The following is a 9,857-nucleotide window of genomic DNA, read 5'->3' as shown; positions in this document are numbered from 1 at the left end:
ACCAACCCTTAACCATAATTCAATAATCCTAATAACCAAATGCACTTTTAACTCTTATTAGAATGAGATTTTAACCACTACGGTGCAAAGTTTTTAGATACTGCGTTGATAAAGTACAAGAGATACAATCAGTGCTTAGTCAGTGCTTACTCAGCATTCAAGGACATCAATATTTGCATAGTATTTTTACTGACATATAGTGCACATATGTTTTGGGCAAAAACATTTTTGAAAATTAAAATACGAACATTTGTAACAAACAATTGACAAATTAGCCAATGCCAATGCAAAACTTTATCTGCCTGTTAAAAAAAGAAGATAATCTTCTCACAAACTGGTGTTTGATTTTGAAACAGGAAAAAAGTGGGGAAACAACTGAAAAGACTAACATTTGAATAAAACCTGAAAGCAAGTAAATACTTTCTATGCTGCCTTATGGTAAACTTTGGTAATATTGATAAAGAACAACACTGGCTGATGATAAAATACAGTCAGCTGGCATGGTGACACTGCCAGTATTAACCTGCAGGGCTGGACTGGGACAAAAAAATTGGGCATTTTGACTACAGACCGGCCCACCAGGTAGTAAAGCCATAAAGACTTTGAATGAAAACAAATGCTGTTGTGACAGTGATGTACAGTCTTTTTGGTATATGTATGATTTCTATACATTTTACGTCAGATAAAAACTTTGGTTGTAAGATTTAGATAATTATTTAATAAAAACTAGGTATTTTAAATGAGAATAAGAAAGAAAAGTATTTCTTTGTGCCCACCTTTCCCTGTTAATGCCCTACCTGGCCCCCTGGCAAAACTTTGCTAGACCCGCCCCTGCACAGTTACCAGCTGTCAGCTACATAAAAAAGGATCCTGGTGTTATTTGTCTCTCAGAAACAGTTGATAACTTCAACTCATTCATGTCACCTAAAAGGTAAACCTGTTTCTCCATCACCTGTTCAGCTCTGATGATTCAGTAAGGACATCTCCTGGTTTCATCTTCATGTTTCCCTCTCACCACATATCCAAACAGACATCATGACCAGCAGCTTTACAGCTGTGGCTCCAGCAAACATCAGCTGATACTAGAAATTAATATTAAATACATTCTAACAACAGCTGATCAAGCTTAAACGTGCTGCTGTTGTTTAGCGCAATATCTGCTGGTTTCCTCTTTCTGGCGCAAAGTGGGCGATAAACAAACAAGAGAGAAAAGCCAATCAGCTGATCATTGATCAGTTTCATGATTGAAGTAGCAACAGGAGAGAGAGGGGGAGAGAATGAGAGAAGAAGAGGCAGCTGTGCAGCATAAAGACAGAATAAATCCAGCTTTGTGTCTTTTTTCCATTCTAGCTAAAGTCCGGGACAAACTGCGTCTCTTCTCAGCTCAATACGAAACGCGTAATATTTTCTCTGAATGAGGGACCATTCCATTTTTTTAAGGAGCCGTTGGCAACTCTACTAACTAATCTTATGAATAAAATAAAGTTCACTATCAGTAACATCATAGCACCCACCCAGCTGTATAAAAACTCCGTCAAACTGGCTAGAACGCAGTATGAGTTATTGCAACTGACAGTAAAAAGTCAGCACAATGAGAATAAACTCCACCTAAACTTGGTTTATATCTGACCCAGATAGACTGCAGGTCATAACTTCTTACCTGAAGTTCAGTTCACCTGACACTCGGACTGGCGGCTGCTTCGGGTCTCTCCTCCTGCCTCCCCTTCCCTCATCCACCTGTTGCCTCTGTGGAAGCCCCGTCATAGCCACCACCAAACAACGGAGTTATTTCTACACATCGACCTGCATCTGGCCAATCCACCACCTCTCATTGTTCATGCCATTACAAAAAAAATAAAAAATAAGTCACTGGGGATATGCCCGGTATGCCCGATGGCCAGTCCAGCTATGTTAACCTGCAACCAAATCTGCAGCTCCATACAGCAATGTTACGACTTAGATTATATCTTATAACGCATAACTCTTATGTTAGCTGCCCTCAGTAGCATACTGTCTGAAATATTCCACAGCTGCAATAATTCTTTAAGTGTTATTTTTTTCCTTGGTATTCTAATTTCACCGAAGTTTACTAAACTCAACAAACTTAATATTACTTACCGGGACATTTATTCTGTCCTCATTTTCTTTCACCGAAAAATTGTTTCCTGCAGTGCCGTCTTTCGTGACCGTGAAAACTTAATCGGACATTTGATATTTGATTGAATTTTATTGTTTTGCCTTTGGGGTGGCACCTGGGGTGGCCAGTCTGGTTTGGGGGGTGGCCTGTGCCCCCCCAGGCCACCCCGCTGGACACGCCATTGGTGGTAAAGTCACCCTTCGGTGGCTTGAAGTTTACCCCGTCAGGCTAATAAGAGCTCATTAAGATTGTCGTTTTCCTGTTGAGCTTGGTGCAGTCGCATTCAGATATCTTCTGTGACTAACGTATGACTCAACAATGATGTTGACATGCAGTTAATAAACATGTCTTCAAATAGCTTACTTAAGTAACGCAACTTCAGTAAGCAGATATCGGCCTCTCTGTTTTGTTTGACAGCTAAAGATAAATTAAGTAAGGATTTTGCTCATAAAACGTCACAGCTTAACTACTTGCTTCAGTTCACTGTTTTAATACTGATGAACAAAGCCGGCAGTGGCGCTGTTAAGTAGTTAAAACTGGTTTAACTTTGCAGGGAAACATTCAAATGCAGAATAAACACAAAGGCATAATAACAATAATAAACAGTTAATGTAATATAATCAGGTATTTGACACCTTCTAACTTCATTTTCAGCAAGTGTTATTGGCCAGTTATTACAAAAGCAAATAAAAATAAAATCAGAACACGAAGATTAAACGCACACTTGCTCAATCCAACAATGCAGATTAAGTAGCAACATTAACAAACTACAAAAACTTCTTTGAGTGATAAATGACAGATCACAGAAATAAAAGTTCACCACATCTAAAAAAAAACAAACAAAAAAACATTTGGTTTTTTGAAAGAAAACCATATTTTTTTAATCTAATATAACATAAAAACAGAGCATAATTATAAATTCTTAGGTAACACACTATGCTATTGGAACACCGAAGTGGTGGTTATAAGCTCTGTGTTTCTATCCATTAAAAATCATAAATTATGTATGATTAATGATCCCATTAAACATTAAATGGACATTGTGCATCATCACTCATCAGTTCATGTTTCATAAGATTAAAAAGAAAGTTGTTCACTTTTGAAAATAAGGACATTATAGCACTCTCAAATGTTTTTCTTTGATATGTGCTTTTCTTTAATGGCTGTTTAAACTTCTACACCTTATGTAGAAAGTGCCGTAGGGCCAAACTCCAGCTAATCTATACATACAGTACTGTGAAATATTTGATTTCCTTTTTTTTTGTATTTGTCACACTTACACGTATCATATTATCAAACACATTTTAATATTAGACAAAGATAACCACATAAATACAAAATGTTTTTAAATGATGATTTAATTTATTAAGGGAAAAGGTACCCAAACCACTGCCCATTCTTCTGTCCAAAATTAGAATTTTAATGCAGACACATTTGGATGGTTTTTAAACAAGAACGACCTTGTTAAGCTCAGGCCAAAACATCTCAATTAGATTCAAGTCTGTTCAAAACCTTCATTATGCTGTTTTAGTCATCCAGACGTGGACTTGCTGGTGTGTCCTGCTGCATATCCTAACTGAGATTGAGCTTCAGTGCATGAACTAATGGCCGTTGATTCTCTTTCATGATTTTCTGGCAGAGAGCAGAATTCATGTTTCCATCAATGACAGCAAGTCATCCTGAAGCAGCAAAGCAGCCCCAGACCGTCACACTGCCACCACCATGTTTGACTGCTCTCTTTATGAAATGCTAACATGACTCAAACTCCCATGGATGCCCAGTCTCTTTCTTATTATTGAATCATGAACTGAGGTAAGTGAGGCCAGGGTTCCTTTGTGATCTCCTGCATAAGTTCTGGATGTGCTCTTTGAGTAATTTTGTTGAGCTGGCCACTCCCGGGAAGGTTCAGTATAGTTCCCTGTTTTTTTCCATTAGTGGATAATGGCTCTCACTGTGGTTCACTGGAGTCCCAAAGCCTTACTAATGGTTTTGTAACCCTTTCCAGACCGATAGATATCAGTGACTTTGTTTCTCTGCTGTTTCTTTAGCTCGTGGCATGACGTGTTGCTTTTTTAGATCTTTTAGTCTACTTCATTTCACACAAGTTTGGGCACGGCTAGTGAAACTGAACTCCCCTTTCCAAAAATGTGGTTAATCACAGTGAATACTCTTACTTTTTCACACATGACTAGTTTGGTTTGGATAGCTAAATTGAATCTTTATTTAAAAACTGCATTCTGTATTTACCCAGGTTGTCTATATATATATATATATATATATATATATATACACACACACATTAGGAAGGAGTCAAATTTTTTTGTTGTGAGCTTGGTCGAGCGACCAAGTAGGCAAAACAAGGTAGTCATAACAACAGGAGTCTGAAATGTAAAGCATATTTATTTTCCCAACAAAAACAACACATAACCGCATTTCTGGCTAACAACAACACAAACAGCAGAAGTTTTGGCAGTTTGCTGGTCTGCAGCAAGTGTTTGTAAATACAGTGTAGCAAACACTTCAATCTTTGGAGTGGACATACCACCAAAATAAGACCAAGGTCTGCCCTACGGTGCTCAGAGAAACTACACAAAATCCAATAGCTACACCCCAGACTCTGCAGGCCTCAGCATTTTAAAGGTTAAAGTTGAAGACTGAAGAAGTGCAGCTTGTTTAGACAGGCTGCCCGGAGATAACTGCTTCAGTTTCTCTAGAAACCACAACACTCCTAGAACAATGTCCTTTCAAAAGACAAAACCAAAGGTGTGTAGATTTTTGGACATAATACGCAAACACTTCATGCTAACGCTTCAATTTAACAAATGTAATAGTTATCACCTTCTTCTAATTCAGGAGAATAATGCAAAGTTAAACTACATAATAATTTCACAATCTTTAATCAGGGGTATAACATGGCATAAGATAATATTATAATCCCACAGTAGCAAGACAGTGATTCCTTTTTAATTTGTTTTGCAAACACAGCACCTGGTCTCCTTGCAGTCCTGGTCTCCTTGCAGTCCTGGTCTCCTTGCAGTCCTCCAGTTGTTCTTTTGCAGAAAATCTACAACAGAACTACTGGAAAACAAAAGAAGTGTTGCAATGGACGAGTCAAAGCCCAGACCTCAGGTCACTGAAATGCTGTGTTTGCAGTCCAGAGCCACAAACCTCAAAGAACCCAAGCAAATTCACAAGGAAGAGTGGGACAAAATTCTTCTAATGACGTGAGAGACTCAATAGTTATTGAGTTATTGCTGCTAGAGGTGGTGCTGCAAGCTGCTGCTGCATGTGGTGTACCAAGGATTTACAGCACTGCATAGTCAAATGAAAAAGAAACCTTCCATATGTGTGCATGCATTCATAGAAATCTTGTGCATGCAGCAATATGCACTTGTAAATCTATCTAAGTATTACTATTCTATGCACATTCACATTTTGTAAATATGGGCACTGATTCATTACTGTCTTAGTTCAGAATGTAAATCCATTTTACTATAATTCTGCTTTAACAATTTATATTTTATTAACATCCCTAACATTTTTACCTCATGATGATGGCATTAATAGTTATAGCCTTTATCTTATGTACTGTACTTACAAGTAAATGCAATAACGATACAGATTATACAGTGTTTATACAGACCCTGTATACAGAAACATGCACAAGCCATTCTAGCTATTATGTGTATGACAAAAATATGTAAATATATACATATGCCTTCAGGATCTGATGCATCTGCACACTAGAAATCATTAACATGAATGTAACAGTTCACTCTTGCATCACATGTTTATTACATACTGTAGATTTAAATTTTTACATATTTTTAAAATAGCTGTATGAATTATTCCAGCATCATTATAAGGTTGAGTCCTTTCTAATGTAATTTGTATTGATGGCTTTTAAGCACACGCGTGAAAGTCTTGCCAAGTGAAGCCAGCAGGGGTCGTCGATGTGTTGAAAAAGCTCAGCTTCTGTTTTGCTTTTTCTGGTTTTGAATTTGCAGTAATTGAAAGTCATTATGGTTTTTTGACAGCGTCGGTGTTTCACATCCTATTTTATTATCACGGTTGGTGATTTCAAAACAACTCGAGATTGAATGTAGTGTAATTATAATTTAATAATCCGAGAAAGAGAGAGAAGTTTGCATGAATGTATATGTTGATGGGAATTTGCACAAGAATAAAACAAAAACTCTGCAAAAATTCAGTTCAGGGGAATCAAGAGTGGATTCCTTACATAATTTTGTCACTTGTGGCTCTGCGGTTTCACGGATTAGCCACAGGGGGGGAGTAGTGACATACATACAATCTGCCACATGTTCAGGGATATGAAATGTAGCGCCGCACAGGAGCATCTGCAGGCTACCCAGCATCAAGCAAATCTAACCTAGTAGAATATCTAATGTTAACCCTTTGATCCCCTTCTATAAGTATCCCTGTCTAATGCTCTTCTCTCACTGATATATATTTTTCGTTGTTCTTAAACACACAGTCTGTTTTTTCTCCTGTATATCTATTTACTATTTATTTATTCAGTGATCACACTTTGGTCATGTGAGCGGGGGGCAGAGGCCAAAGTATTTTAGCAGGACATTCCACCTGTCAGATCTAATTTCCTCAGAGCTTTGATTGACCAACACAGAAACAATGCTGCGGCAAAGGCTTGAGCTTTTCCTTTAAAAGAACCTGAGCAGTTTCTTTTGTGTCCTTTGTTTTTTCTTGCTCAGTGCGGATTTTCCATTATGTATGTGGCTTGAAGGTGCAAACTTTACATAATAATTGTGTTGATGATTATTCTTTCGTTTCCCCGGTGTTGTCTCCTTAGCCCTTGTCTCTCTTTTCGGAAATGGCAAAATATTTAAAGCCTAAAAGATTAGATTCAGGTATTTGTGGTAACAGCTATGCCTGTTATTAAAGAGAGAGCCTATATCTAATGTTAAATGACAAAGAGCTTATTCTCTAGGAGGGCTGCACACTGCCACAATGTGATTTCTCTGTCACCAGTGTGGCAGGCACTGGAGCATATTCTTTAGATTTCTGCACTAAGCTCTGTGCTTCTCTGACGCTGTTTCGGGGTGCTCTTAGGTAAAGGACGCTCAGTGCAAGTTTGCAACATCTGGAACCAATACAGATGTGCTAGCTATCTGTGGGACCGGGGGGCTCGGAGGTTGTAGGCTGATTTGAGTGGGTTGGGGAGTGAGGGGCTGGGCTAGTTGCTACTTTGGCCCTGGGGGTCTGTGTGTCCCTGACTTCAAAATAGACTTGATTGCTAACAGCTGGCAGTCCTAACTCACCCCGTGTCAGAGCTGCCCTCTGATGTCAACCTTGTCAGTATCAAGGCCTGTACAATGGAAGGCCGGCAGCACGTATAGGTAGGGAGGAGATCTGTGTTGGGGTGAAGTGAGATTCAGAGAATGACCCTTTTTTTTAATGATAGTTGTTACCATAAATAACATTCGGGTTTTGGGACCTTCAAATCGGGAGCATTCAATGACGATGAACATCATCGTCATTAGTTATGAAGTCTGAGCGCACGCTGGAAAATATTCAGTCTTATGCTGCCTGATCTGAGAGCACAACATCAAATATACAAGCAGATATTAAAAACACGTATTATCAGTCCATGTCTTGGTTAGATTCATTTGAGAACATCTTGTTAATCTTACATGACCACAACTTCATATTAAACCCACCCAAATAAAGAAATTAGTCTGGCAATGAATAAATATAAATTTTATATTATTCTGAATCTTTGCTTCTGTGTGCCGCCGTCAGGGAAATGTGGCTGCGCTGTGTCCTGCTATTCACTACCACTTTATCAGTAAATAGGACAGCGACTCATTAGCATCTTTTATTATCCAGTTAGAAACTCTGCTCGCCTAATTACCTCCAATCAGCAGGGGGACAAAAATGATTGACTTCCTGGAGGACAGAACCCACTGTAGGACAAAAAGGACAAATTGCTTTTCAGGCTCTTCCTGGATGGACGTCAGGATATAAAAGTATTAAATGCAGAAGGTAACCATATGGGGTTTTTTTTTAAGTACCCTCATTTGGTCAAATAATTGCAAACCCCCTCACTGCAGTGTCATCAAGTAGTGAGGGCAGCACTTTATAGCTTTATATGCGTCTGCTGCTTGCAGAAAAACGCGTTGGCTTCAGACCACAGTTGGTAAAATATTAGTAGCATATTTATTCATCATTGTACTCTGAAAACTCTCCCACAGCCACTGCGTGATCCGTCTACCTTTACAAGGTTATGTTGTTCTGCAGATAATGTTATCGGGATTGTGACAGCAAAAGATATTAAATAATTTTTAAACAGCTGCGGAGACAATTATCCTTCACCAGAGGATGAAGGGCAGCTGCTGCACAAGGTTGTGCTTATAACAGAGCTATGTATCATTATTAGGCAATTAATTACTCTTGTCATTAACGCCAGCAGCACCACGCTTCCACCGGGATTCATTCAGATGTTTCAAAACGCCCTTTAACAACCTGTAACCGAGGAGTGACGGATTCTGTTTTCAGACTTAAGCTAAACTTTTACTTATTTGCATGGAGTTGCTCAAATTTACTTTTTAGTTTTGAGTGTTTGAAAGATGTCAGGAAAAGGCCAGAAATAGCGCAGGCTAGGCCGCTGGGACGAGCTGTTGTTTACAGACAGTGACAGGGATGAAGGACCTCTGTGCTCTGGTGTTGGGCCTTAAGCCTCAGGGGTGTGTTCGCACTGCTTCTGGATGCTACAGCAGACACACACACACACACACACACACACACACACGCTTGCAGACTGGCAAAATTATGTGCACAGTATCCTCGGTTGCCTTATCTTCATTACTCACATTTACAGGAGTCTTTTCTGTCTTTAACAGCACTTAATATGCTGACTGTGCAACCAACTGTGTTAATTCAGTCCAAGCTAAAAAGATCCAAAGCCCTATGATTTAACTTTGTGCGTAAAACAACACACCGTCTATGTAAGCAACTGACCTCGATGCTGGGATCAACCATAGCTATTACTGTTACGTCAACCAGTGAAAAACTGCAACGAAATAAGTACAAAGTAATATTGACAAATTCTGTTTAATATTGTATGATACTCTTATCTTAAAATACAGTCTTTTCTGAGGTAGACTATTACAGTTCAAGAACATAATCATTTGTTTTTGTTTTTTTAAACAGACATCAAAAAAGACATGAAATAAATACTTTCATGTACAATATGCCGCAAAAATGAGGTAGAAATGGTTACAGAAAATGTACAATAACCAAGAACAAAGTTACTGTGATAACAGATCCAAATGTACACAATAAAAGCTTGCTTTGTTGGACAAACTGTGAGAAGTACAGGGGACAGGCAATCAAAAGGTTTTTTAAATTTATGTAATTACCAAATGAATTATCGCTTGCAGTTCCAGCACAACGCTGATGGGCCAGGGGTTGTTCTGCTAGTTGGAAAAAGTGTTTCTTTGAATTTCCAAGAGGGCAATCAGTTTAGTCAGTGGGGGCTGTATGGCATGACTGAAGCTACCAACTGGAAATGGAGGTCTGCACTGTGCTATAGGGTTGCTGGACATCAATCAGACCCCTTCCACTCCAGAGGAATCGGTATAAGGAGAGGGGAAGGGGGTGGGGAGAAGATGCAACGCCACATGGCCACTGGGTTTTGTGGCCAGGGGGCAATCCAATCTAATGAGATTGCATCGGGGAGTGA

The sequence above is a fragment of the Astatotilapia calliptera genome, chromosome 20 (assembly GCF_964374335.1).
Source record: "Astatotilapia calliptera chromosome 20, fAstCal68.1, whole genome shotgun sequence".
NCBI classification, from domain to species: Eukaryota; Metazoa; Chordata; class Actinopteri; order Cichliformes; family Cichlidae; genus Astatotilapia; species Astatotilapia calliptera.
The sequence above is the reverse complement of the archived record's forward strand: the minus strand, read 5'-3'. Positions refer to the sequence as shown.